General features: G+C 36.1%; 1 protein-coding gene across 1 annotated transcript in view; it reads right to left on the bottom strand.

Moving 5' to 3' along the window:
• The window catches only part of LOC105439793 (vang-like protein 2-B), a 49035-nt gene that overhangs the window by 29727 nt on the left and 5191 nt on the right, over nucleotides 1-14117 (bottom strand). The window contains exon 2 of the mRNA XM_030994847.1: nucleotides 6344-6573. The gene's annotated coding sequence lies outside the window, so the exon portion shown is untranslated. The remainder of the gene's footprint in view (nucleotides 1-6343; nucleotides 6574-14117) is intronic.

The following is a 14117-nucleotide window of genomic DNA, read 5'->3' as shown; positions in this document are numbered from 1 at the left end:
TTCGTGACAATTGACCATATTGTGTGGTTTGTCATGCATTGGTCAAAAAGAAAATGCTAATGAGATGTATTAAATGTATGTCACATAATTTGTTTTACAAGGGCTGCCTGTTTTATTATCGTACATCTACAAAGCCTTGATGGTCACATGGCGTACATTTATTCAATTTCATTTGTTACCCATGACATTTAAAATTATTCTTTCCTTGGGCTCCTTTGTATCATAATTAGATCTAAACCACCATAATTATGTCATTAAATGTGACTGCATCTAACCATTCCATTGTATCATTGTCCTTTGTGACAACCACCATGACTTAAAGAGAAGGTTGAGTTCTGGGAAAAGGTGAACAATAATTTGTGAGCATTTTCATTGTATTATGCAAGTGTGGAAGATCATCAGATAAAAAATGTTCCCTGAAAAGCACATACATGTACATACATGTACATGTAAGTACAGTATGTAACATCATCAAAATCGGGACAGATTTTTATGCCACATATTCGTGGAGTCCCATACACATCTTTTTGTGTACAGTGCTTGTAAGTTGTAACTTTACCAAGACGGGGCCAAATTTCTTATCATTTTGACGATTCCGGAACCTTGCAATACACACCAATATAATGTATGCTAGATGATCAACCTTTTCTGATTGATTCCACAACATTTCTTTCACAATGCAATCACATGACCAAAACTCAACTTTATCTTTAAACCAACAGTCTTGTCTGCATGTGGCTGGGATAGACAGTTATAATAACAACTACTGGAGACATCTTGAGTGATAATGCTGCATAACAATAAAACAAACATTGATTGCAAAGTCTTCAATAATAGAGCTATTGATTTTAATTGGGAGGGTATTTTCAGTCATGCCACAAAAGGGATGAGAATGTGAACACAGTCTATCTTCATCTATTCTTCGGTGAAAGTAGAATTCCCCTTGTTGTATGCTAGTGATATATGGCTGTTCAATGACATGAGAATGTGTTCTTTGGTTCTTTGGATGATCATGACATTATTAAACCCATTGCCAAGGGGAACACGGTGGCTATGTATCAACCCTTCTGAGACAAGATGGTTATTCCACATTTTGTGGTTTTACTCTATATTACCTTTAATTCCGAGCCCTAAAAAATAAACCAGATGCAAGAAAAGAAAGGGCAATATTATACACCCTCAGAATCCAGTTTTTTTGCATGACTATAATACATTTGATGCCTGGAATTTTAGATAGGAAAATAAATTGTTAAATTGGCAACACCTTATAATGCTCAAAATCATTATTTTTCTAACATAATTGGCAATGTTTTCACCTTTTTTCACAAAGTTCATACCCATGTACAGTACTGTATATTAGGGGTAGAAATATATAATTAAAAACAATGTCACATTTAAAGAAAAATATTATAATAATAATAATAATAATACTCAGTTTTTATGTAGCGCTTAATTACAGAATCACTAAGCACTTCCAAACTTTGTTGGAGATTATTACTCCGGCTTTAGCTGTGCCGCCATTATGGCGCTCTAGCATTTCAAAGTATTAATTAGTTAATATTATTGTTGCCAATTCGAAGAACACCAATTCAGCCTTTTAAAAATCCCTAGACTTCATGGCAGTGTTCATCCCTTGGGAGAAGAGAGATCAGTAGCCAATGGTTTATAATGAATACACCCTCGCGGTGGGCTTAGAAACAACCATGAATTGTCACATTTATCAAATCATGAATAACGAATCAAGGATACAAACTTACAAAGCAATCGTTTAACATGTTTGTCAGCAATATATGACAATTGATGTAAGAAATAACAATACAAGCATAATTAAATTGTCATTCATAATGGTCCATCATGACTTGTGACTAACATCCATTATGTGAAGGCCTACATATTACCTACGTACATGTACATGTACATGTAGGATTAATTGAGCAATATAAAGGAACATGGGCTGCAATTGTTGGCAAAATGGCGAATAGATAAAAAATTAATTCTGCATCTCAATAAGCAAATTCATACGACGACTCACACACAGGTACATGTACATGTACATTTAGGCCTGCAAACTTGGGTCAAACTTGTTGCATGTGGACCTGTACATTCTTGTATTTGATAATACACTGTATGGGAAATTTCATGTGAATTTGAGATTTTTTTAAATTTATCTATATAAAGAAGTTCATTCAAAGTTTTGAACACTTTGAATTGTTCATTGTTCCATTCATTCAAATCAGAATTTGTCTTACAATCTAACTGAGTACTACCTTTACACTTTAAATTATCTATTCTACTTCAAGTTCATGAGGTGTCCAAAGTTCTCAGACAACAAATGTTTACAATACATTTTTCACACCTTGTGCTTCAAGTGCTTCTAGTTTGAGCAAGATATGCTTTTATTTAATATTTCAATTTTAAAATGGTCCCTTGCAGTCATTCAAGTTGCAAATACATTTAATATCATGTATTCATAATGATATTGATTATTGATCACCATTTCACAATATGTATATCAATACATTCTTTGTGATTTTGGTTTTGTTAGACTTTAAAAATTCCACATATTATTCAGTTGTATTCTCATACCCTTTGTAGCAGGTAAATTTGATGTATTTGTGCTCTTTGTTACTCAATAATGAAAGGTGGACTGGTTGAAAAGGGGCTTTTGTTGAATACTTACATGTAAATATATGTCACATTCTCAAAAAAAACATATTGTGGGACAAATCAATCTATTACATACTTAACAAAGTACAAAAGTTGGTAAGGGTATGAACAATTCAGTGGTTAACTGTATACAGTACGTTGCTTGAAACTAAACATACCTTCAAGTGAAGACCTGATGAATTTAATGACACCCACACAAGCACCTATCCATTAGGACGATACGAGCGGCACATGACTAACTACCCCTTTTCCTCTATTACCTTACGACTGTGGCAGACGAGCAGTAAAAGTATTGATGGATTCTAATGGAGGGTAAGTTACATACTAGTCAAGAAGACTTTGAAAGCCCTTTCTATAAACATTATTGATGATGTCCCACTTTATTGATTGTTTTCTTTTAAAGATGGAGTGGTGTGGATTTTTCTTTTATTTCCTTTTTCTTTTTCAGTCATGCCTATCCTGCACAGCTACATGTATTTTCAGCTTAGGCTTTACAAAAACTAAGAGGGGATTTTAGGGAGAGTTTGGAAAATCCCAGAATAAAGAACATTATCATTTTCATTTCCAAAATCCTCAAAGCATTTAAAATCTACATGTTTAATTGGCCCATAATCCAAAGGTAAGTCATTTGTAAAGTATGGTAAAATTTTGTCTACAATACGGTCCATTGATTAGTCCATTAATATGTCAAATAATCCTTTCCAAGCATTTCATGGTACTTCTCTATTTCACAATGCATTTATTCTACATACATGTATATATCTCGGCATAAATCCCTGACCTGAATATTCAATTCTAAATGATAAATTAATCATTCTCTCCCCCCACAATCAATAGATACATGTAGAATAGATTGAACAGAAATACAAAGCAAAGTGAATTTTGCGGGCCAGCACATATTTTAATATGATAATGATCACCGAAGGGCATCGTATATTCAGTTTCAAAACATCTTTTTCACCATTGTTCAGTATTTGGTACAATTGATGCTTCATTGCAGTCTACTGGTTGGTTGCAATACAATGTAACTTCGTGATTGATGCTGTCTCATATTTTGCGAGTGTAAAGGTTCACTGCATAGAGACTCAAGTCAAACAAGAATTCCGCTCCAAAGTCCAAGTTTAACCAATATACACTGTACATGTACATACAGTACATGTGTACAATATGTTGGCCTACATTTTCTGATTGTGAGGGTCATTTGATGGGAGCAAATATTACTCTGCATACTAGTCTGCATGGCCATGGGCATTTCAGTTGAATTCTTCAAATTTTAATACCTACTATAAAATTCAGGGTTTCCAACAAAGTAGAATGCTTTTAGTACTTTTTTCCTTGTTATTCAAAATATTGGTAGGCCAAAATATAATATGTACATGTACATGTACATGTACTGTATGTCTGTAATAATTTGTAATAATAATAATAATATTTGGATTTATATACAGTTACACTGTACCTGCAGTACTTCTTCCAGAGGATAAACATTGGTACATGTACAGTATGAGTCAAAATAAACTATACGATTTAACGCGTTTAACGTTAACGCTATAAATAACGCGTTACTAACGGGTCGGTTCTGTAGTTGCCGTTAAATGTATGTACTGTACTTGAGGAAAAGTTTAGAAAATAATTAAATGTACATGTACATGTATATAAACTACATAATGCATCGCTGACAATCTTTTTTTTCCAATCATAAAGTTATAGCCATGAAAGTATATATGTAGAGTAACACAACATAGAAAAGTCAGATAAAATTGTTAATCTTGTTTCTTTGGCTTTAATTCATTCACTAACAACAGAAGGAAAAAAATGCAAAAGAACAAACAGTGTACACCTGTACAGTGTATTGTGTTTATGAACCTAAATGTTCAAAACAAAGACGAAACAGGGGATTTGTGAAAGGTCATTGGCTTGTTCTTGTAGAAACGATTCCTGGTCTAAAACCTACTGATGGTTATATTTATAGACTCGTAATTTCAGATGAAAAAATGAACAATTTCTAGACTAATAGATTGATTCCTAACCAGTACAGTGTACAGTATGTCTTGCTAGGCCTGTCAGGGTTTTATCATTGTTACAACTTCCCAGTATCTATCAAAAGTTAGAGCAATATCCCTGGTTTGAGGGTCTTTTGTGAACCAATATTGTTATGGTATTACTATTACCCATCTAGGGAGTTGGACAACTACAGCTGGGAAGGTAAAACTGCATTTGGGTGACCTCTGCTTTGAAAATCAAGCCAATAATAAGGAGCACTGCTACACAAACTATAGTGATTATGATCACCCATCATATTCCCTCATACAGTAAATAAAACCAAAGTCCATGGCTAATAACCTGTGATGGTACACAATCCTGAACAGTTTTGCAAGGACTTTCGAACAGCAAATTTGGAGAGAGCAAATTTACTATTGAGACTGAACTACACAAGTGATATGTGAATTGTGAAATGACCTGTAGTGACCAGCACACAATCTTCCCAAACAATTTCAGTTCAAAGGGGCTGTTGATGCAACAAATAAATTACAATATGAATTGGTCAAAGGAGATCAAAATCACAAAATTATTTCCTATTACATTACACTGCATCCAGGCATACATGTACATGTACATGTACATTGTACATTTACAGGTACACCTGTATATGCCTGACTATATGGTACATTTGCATCCTGCTCTGATAATTTATACCTCCTCTCTTAATTGTCTGTCTCTCCTCTAATTATTCCTTTTCTTTGTCAACATTTTAAGTCAATGATTTTCCTGTTTTAATACAATCCCTTATTCTCTTTCCCTACAATTGTTGTTACCGATATGTTAAACATTAATACAAGCCTACACAGGCATCTTCACAGAGCAAGAGCAAGCATCATGCTTGTTCTGTAAGTCCTTCAATTTTCTTTTTCTAATTAGATTTCGGAACCTGAAAAGATAATGGAGAAGGAAATGGGGACTGTTTCAAATGAATAATCTTATATTCTTTAAAACTCTACATTTATATGGGACATCATAAAGTCATGACGAAAAAATACTCTTGCATTGTCACTGAGGCAAGAAAAACTACTGCTAACTCCTGAACTAAAAACCTTTTGTTGATTTAACAAGAATGTTTAGGATAGAAACCAAATCATTTACACACTCATTTTGGGGAAGACAAACATCTTTATCAATGTGTCAATACTGCATTGTTTGACGCACATTTTCAGCATGATAACTACAGCTCAATGTAGAAACAACAATGTACATGTCTGTGACTCAATCAGTCATTCACTATGAAGCCAGAATTATTGGGAAGCGAATCAGGCAACCCGTTATTTGTTTAATTGCTAGCTGAAAGATCATAAAACTTGGTCCCAGTGCGTGTGAGAAGCACTTTAACGACAGCCGTAAGAATCTCATCGTTTCTCCCATCTTCATCATGCTTCACCCGGAGGTCCTGGTAAAACTCCCATGTTCTTACACACATCATCCCAACTTCTCATCACATATTGCTGGCTGCACCACTATTATGCGCACCCTCCCGATGCCTGTTACTGCAAGTTCACAATTGCCCCATCGCACCTCTTTATCACATACACACAATCTCTTACACACATCTTATCATAATTTCACGGAGCATTCATAAAACGAAGGAATACATGGATTAATAGAATAGTCACTAGTTACTTACCTAAATTATGAAATAAGGCATCAAGTTCATGCAAAGATTGAGGAATATCCACATTTATAGTCCCTTTTTAATGTCCGGTTTGGAGCCCATCTTGAGCCTGTAATTGAGGGGATAGTTAGGAAGCCTCTTATCTCGGCCACTCACACAGTGTGTAACAAAGGCAGAGACAGGGTCGTTCCACTCACGGGCAAAGGTAGGGGTGCACAGCAGGCACTCTGGAGAGGGAACCCCTGTGGTGACAAAAGAATGCAAGGGGTAAGGATAGTCTTTCAAAACAGACTTAAATACATTATTGCCTATCATTTTTAAAGTGCCATACATGTACACACATTTTTGTAATTTAAATCATAGGTCATAAGGTCAACATTTAGTAAATGATTAGAAATGAAATGACTGATCATCAACCATGTACATGTATAGTAAAATATCAGGCCAACAGTTTAGGAAAATATTTCTTTTTGATAATGACAAATGCAATCTTTTCCATGCCATGGTTGCCTATAAATCAAGGCAAGTAGAGTTAGAGTAGATCTACATGTACATGTATTGTACATAGTTCTCACATTCTGCACTTTTAAATAATATTACTGACAAATACAAATAAATCAAAATCACACTTTTAATCTCAGGTTTGTAGTTCTGGTTTCTTTGCCAATTCTTAAGACAGAATAACATCAAAACCAGACACTTTGGTTTGGTGTCCATGCAACTTTCCCAAGTTGCAAGTGGCTAGGCTAGCATCATTTTTACAATCAGCAACAGTTTTCCACAGCGAAATAGATGTAGTTAAATTACCGGTATTTATGTGAAGATGTTATGTTGCGACACTTTCTTACCTTGCAAGAAACAAAACAATAGGGCACACAAATAAAGTATTAACATTTTGGGTCTATTTTCTTAGACTAGACTACAAATCCTAATAGCTTTGTTCAAATTTGAATGTGAATAGAGGTGGAGTTCCCATTGCATGACGGTGTGTGTTCACACAGTCCACTTGTCATAATGAATAAGAAGGTCTCTGATATGGTTGACTGGACTGTGTCTGGGTTAAACCATAGAGGGACTTCATTTAAAGGGATAGATCAATCCACCTCCCTGATCAATTAAACTAGTCACCATGTCGAAACATCACAAAGAGAGAGGATCAGCGTAGAGAAAAGGAAAAAAGAGGAAGGCGGAAGGAAGGGGAAAGGAAGGGGAAAGGAAGGGGAAGGAAGGGGAAGGAAGGGGAAGGAAGGGGAAAGGAAGGGGGAATGAAGGGGGAAGGGGGAAGGGGGAAGGGGGAAGGAAGGGGGAAGGAAGGGGGAAGGGGGAAGGGGGAAGGAAGGGGGAAGGAAGGGGGAAGGAAGGGGGAAGGGGGAAGGGGGAAGGGGGAAGGAAGGGGGAAGGAAGGGGGAAGGGGGAAGGGGAAGGAAGGGGAAGGAACTCAAGGAAGGGGAAGAATGAATAAGGAGGTCTCTGATATGGTTGACTGGACTGTGTCTGGGTTAAACCATAGAGGGACTTCACTTAAAGGGATAGATCAATCAACCTATTCACCGTGTCGAAAAATCACAAAGAAAGAAGATCAGTGTAGAGAAAAAGAAAAGCGAGAAGGGGGGGGGGGGGGGGGGGAGAGAGCAAGAGAGGGGGAGCTCAAGAGGTCTACAACACTACTACATTTTTGTCCTTTTTATTTTGTATAAAATATAAATCATTGAAGATTTCCCTTTCTCTATAACATCAATTATGCATGCACATATATATTCCTACATACTACATACACTGCTAAATTACAAAATTGTAGACCTGAATTTGAATAGAAAGCTTTGCATTGCATCAAAAGATGGTAGGTGTAAGTGTAGTGTATTGGTTAGTCACCGGCGGAAGCAAGATACATGTACATGTCTACAGCACTGCTACATTTAAATACATGTACATGTACATGGGCATGTACAGTACATCAAGTTCAAAATAGCATGAATAAACTGTATTTAACTCAGAATGTACCTGAACACAGTAGTTCTCTTGAATATCAAATCCATTCGAATTTTCCAAATTGGGGGAGGGGGCATTGGTAGAATTCATTGACCCTTTTCTGTTAATTGATGGTATGAGTTTCTTCTAAGCCAGACTAGTGGCTTCTATCACTTTGGATAATCAATTTCCTGATTAAACAGACAATAGGATTAAAGGTATCATGGGACTGGACTAATCCCATCAATGAAGACAGGAAGTGATTAGAATGAACACAGGAAGTATTTAGTAATGTGTTGGTTTCCTATTGTATTGTATTCACATGTGTGTAGATGACTGGGGGTGTTCAATCAATATCAGGTTTACTCTTTACCATGTTGATGTAAATTTGACACTTGACTTCGTCCCTATTTTCACGAATTGATGGTAGTGAGGAAAATCGTAACGCAAAGTGAATGCAATTTTTTTTCACTACCGTCACTTCGTGAAAACAGCGACGACTTAAGGAAGAATCCTATATTCATGTTGTTAAGCTATAGGCCTATATTTTAATACAGTGTAGCTTGGTTATATCAGGAGGAAAATAAGATGACAAAAAAGGGGAAACAGGGAAAAGAAGAATTGGGAGGAATACGAAGAGAGAGAAAAGAAAATTTAATACAAATCAATATTTAATGTATGTGATACATGTCCATATCTGGAAACTGGAATGAGTGCAATATATTTTTTTCTTCTTTCTTATCCCCTTTTTCATCACCAATGATTTGCATGTATTTCTTTAATCCATGGCACTTCACAGTATACATGAAGGTAAAAATAAATCACTTTTTCTCCTCCAGTTGGCACCAGTTACATGTATTTTTATTTATACCTTCACAGCAAAAATGAGTTGCTAAATAAAAACCATATGAGCTGTGTGTTACAAGACCAAGATTTGCTACAGTTTCTACCACCATAAGTGGATTGCGTGGTTATAATCTCGTCTACCAGCCTTCTCACAGCGGGGCAACATCAGTTTCAATTTCTCCAGCGATGGATCGCTACTGGTATGAATCATTGCAAGGAATCGCTCTTAATACTTCGTCTGGATTATAGAGGCTTTGCTGAAATTTGGAGGAAATCGAGGGGAAAATTGGATGCCAATGTCCAACCGTCAATGTGTCGCCACAAAATAAAAGACTGATTGGAATTTGTCCCTCCCTTTTATGATAGTCAAGTTGGAGAAGAAAAAATGTTAATTCATCACCTTATCAAGTATTTCCTATGTCACTATAAGTGAATATACACTCTGAGGGCCACTTGTCTGCATATATATTATTACACTGAATCCATATAGAAATAAACCAGAATCAAAGCTCAGTTCAGTGAGGAAATTGAGGAATAGAGGAAGAGGTGGAAACAAATGAGAGGAGATTTCAAAAAAGAGGTTTTGGTCGAGCGCTTTGACTAGTTTGAGTTCGAGATGACAATTCACTCCTTTTTCTCTTGAAATATATGTTATGCTCTGGTGTCTGAACTGATTTTCAATAAACAGTTCTACTACATGTACTGTACAAAATTGAAGGTCCATAACATGCAACAACAACAGCAACAATGAGATAATCATATTTAATGAGGGATATTCAAAACCATTCATTATTTCAGGTTTTTAACTTAGTTTTCAGCATACTTCACAATGCACAAAATCATTCACATACAAGCCATACATACTAGGCCTAAACTATATATGCTCAACATCATGAAGATTTTCTTTTTTCTGACCATTGAACTCTCTGCACATTGTAGTGATTAGTGATTATGTAATGTACATCGTTCAGGTGGCCAAAGCAGTGTAATTGATAAGATAATTGTATCTAGATCTTAAAACCACATACTGGTACATTCTTTATGTATTCAACAGATATATAGGCTTAAAAGCTTAACAGATCAAGATTGGGACTGTGCATTGCGACACATACAGATTACGAGATAGAAAGAGAAAGAGAATGACACAGGCAAAGATGGTGACAGAGAGAGGGAGAAACATAGAGGCACAGACAGAATAGACAAATACATGCATTCAATTTCATAACATAAAGGTAAATTACAACAATGTACACGCGCAGTATTTACAGATTACAAAAGGGAGCGGGAAAGACAGACAGACAGACAGACAGACTGCATATGGGACAGTGAACTCAAAGAAACAAATTTACAGAGACACATAAGAAAATATAATATTTTTAATATGGGGGGGGGGGGTTGGAAAGGGGAGGCCATCAAGTTATGTTTAATATTGTACTTGTACATGTAGTTGTAATTGGAGATTTACAAAATATTAAAAAATACATTATCAATACACAGTTTCAACCAAGTTAAGGGTAAAATGGATTCAAATTTAGGTTACGACCCATGCCAAATTAAACATTTCTTAAATGTTATTTTCCAGGCAATTTCTCCTTCTTTTTTTCACTCACTGAGAATATAATCGTAATACTAGACTGAGAAATTTTACGCATTTTAATCTTTTACCATTGACAAAAAGGGTAACATGGGGGCTTTTTATAATGGCTCTTTTCATAGAGGCAACGTGCCCTCGGCCCCCTCCAGACTTTGTTCACACATACAAGTGACTTATAGGGAAAAAGAGTACTGTATGTGTGAATAACTGCAGGTTGTACCATGGGCCTACTACAACAAATGGTTGTAGAGTCCTTATTTGATAATGTACATGTATGAGCAGTATGAGTCACCTAAGAATAGATCCTGCTGAGAATATATTTGTTTGCCCATCACACACCATTTACAGTGCAGTCTGTTCATACTATGAGACTATAGATACAAGATTTACACAAACTCATGCATTGAGCATACATGTAAAGAAACATCATATAAAGAATGCTTTGGCAATTATTTCAAAAGACATAATATCAGAGCAATCTAAGACTGGGGGGGGGGGGGTGTTTCACAAAGATCCTAAGTTGAACTTATCTCTAAGTTGGACTTAACAATCATGAAAAGCTGTATGGCATCTGTGAAAATATTTTGGACAAAGTTATTTCAAAAGGCATAAAATGTTGATTCAAATCCTTTCTGTTATCAACGAGATTTCATGTTCTTGATGTGGAATTTATAAAAAGTCTAAAATACTTGAATTTTTGCTTTTGAATACCGGTATACCTTATTTTAAGGCTACAAATGGCTCTCCATAATTTATAAGTCCAACGTGGAGTTAAGTTTGACTTAGGATTAATTTACATACATGTACAGTACATGTGAACAAGGTCTAAAATGCCATGTACCTTGCCAAGGAAGTCTGAGCTTTATGTAATAAAGTTTTCCTATTGGAAGAAAAAAGAAGTGAATTCTGAGTGCTGAGGTAGAACTCATACCTACATGTACATGTAGGTAGGAAAAGATCGTCCTCGTAATTCAAACTACACAAACAAAGTTTTCCTATCAAAGGATTGTAAAAGCCTTGGGGTTGGAAGGGCTAACTGGATCAAAATAGAACCATTAATCATGTCATTTGTTAACGGCTTAAAGCAGTTTAACATTCCCCTCCTCTTTTATACTGGATGGATAATAAGAAGAGGTGGTATTCTAAGCATCAGTTGTGTTCACACACAAGGTCTGCATGCAGGAATGCTCCACAGACAAAACTCAATTTCCCCCTAAAATGTCAAAAGAGAACACCCCCATACAGAAAACCTAACCCCCCCCCCCCCCCCACCACCACCTTTTAAAGGATTTGTCTGTACTGAACGGTTCCATAAAACAGATAAATGGACAGGTAGGTAATTCACACATTGGCCGGAGTAATATTGGAGTTGAAGTTGTTGAACACCAATCACCTACATGTAACATACAATTTGTGTACATCTCCAATGTATGAAGTCAACGTCATGAGCTGCATTTATACCGCAACAAAAATATCACTGATTTTTCTCACATTTCCTTGTTTCGCCGGGGAATTGCAATTCCAACATAAATAATTCGACTAAACTTTGGTAGGCTTTTTTTTTTAACACTCAAGTGGGGTGTTTCACAAAGACTGAGATCGACTATAAGTTGGACTTAACTATGCCAGGCCATCCATGCCATTGGTAGCTCTCACCATTACGATCTTTAGATAATATTTTCCCTTCAATAATGTAATAAATTTTCAAAAAGTGTAAATTCTGTAGATTTGTGATCATGATTTGTACTGTTTGTCCTTAGAGTGACCAATGCCAGTAAATGATGAGAGCAAACAGTGCCATGAACGGCCTGCCATAGTTAAGTCGAACTTAAAGTCGGATCTTAGTCTTTGTGAAACACCCCCCCCCCCCCCCCCCCCCGATGTACACTTTTCAATTTCAATTTTTACTACTTGTAAAACACCAGAATGTGAGAAAAATCAACTATTTTTTGTTGCTGTGTAATTAAATGCAGCTTACATGTACATCAGCACTGGAAGAAGCTCCCATTGCAGTGAAAATTCCTCACTTAAAAATCATCCACTAGAAATCTTAACAAAAAAAATCAAAGAGCTTGCCTATTGTTCTCTTGTTCAAAGGAGGTGAGAATTCATTTACTCTGCCCTCCACCGCCTAGCCGGTGCAACACGGTTTGAAGCTGTGTTTTCACAAGAGCGCTATTCATCAACACCAGTCGACCAAATAACCTCCTCATTCATAGTGTCTCAACCGCAATATATATTGAGGGGGAAAGTGCAAATTATTTCTAATGAAGGGCTTGATGTGTACACAACTGAAGCAGAGAGTATACATTGGTTGTGTAGAACTTGTCAATAGTTTATTGGGGAAGTGGGAGTGGATAATTAGACTGTAAGCAGGCTTAGTGATATATTTATCATATTAATTGGACAATTTTATCACGTTTATGTCGAGTATTGGCTTTGAGAAGGTGCATCGATATGTTGCACTTTACCTGTTTACATGTACAGTACATGTACATGTAGGATACATGTACCCATGTGATGAACATTATGTTTCAGTGGAAATCCAATCATAATAGTAAAACTACTCTAAAACTTAAAAGTCAGAAAAGCAGATAAGTGCCAGTTTGAATGAAATCAGACAAAAAATGCAAAAACAAATTTGTTAAACTTAAAATTGGCGATACGGTAGGGCCCCTGCGACAAAGTGCCAGACTACTTTCCATTTTTGTTCCAACACACAAAATCTAAAACTGTATGAGCCAAGACTCAAGAGGGTCTTTTCTTAAAAAGAACCTTTAAAGGAGTGTAGCTTGGCAAATACTGGTTAATGCCACGGTCTCCTTTTAGACAACTTCAAGTATACAAATGGACTTGATTAACGGTAGTCAGCAACTTAATCTCTAAATGATTAGCATTCGGGGAAACAGACCAAAGTTCTACTCACACTTCAGTTTCGCGTATGTTACACGCACATGATTGTTGCGGTCGCGTTGTCTGTAGTCGTATTATATCTGAGGGGCCCCCAAGTCAGGCGACGGGAAAGACACATAGTCTCGTCAGGCTACACTCCCTTTAAACAATATATGCTACCCAGTAGTGCCAGTACCCACAATATATTTTTGAAACGTGCCCAAGAGAGAAGGCACTAAGGAGAAAAACTAATGAAATTTATGATATTTTTTAACATGACAAACGGGAGGGTTGTCCATGATAACGTGATAAATTTGCAATTCGCATAAATTTAGTGATTTCATGTTTTATCACTCATAACTTTTTTATACCTAATTCAATTTATTTCAAACGTTCGCCATTCTGTTTTTCTTATTTTTCTGCGTTCATACAAATGAAATTATTACAAGGATTGGATTGCCCTTTAATAAAATATTCTAAATAAAT

Source organism: Strongylocentrotus purpuratus, unplaced genomic scaffold, assembly GCF_000002235.5.
Source record: "Strongylocentrotus purpuratus isolate Spur 01 unplaced genomic scaffold, Spur_5.0 spur5_scaffold_21, whole genome shotgun sequence".
Taxonomy (NCBI): domain Eukaryota; kingdom Metazoa; phylum Echinodermata; class Echinoidea; order Camarodonta; family Strongylocentrotidae; genus Strongylocentrotus; species Strongylocentrotus purpuratus.
This window is presented reverse-complemented; position numbering and strand designations above follow the sequence as displayed.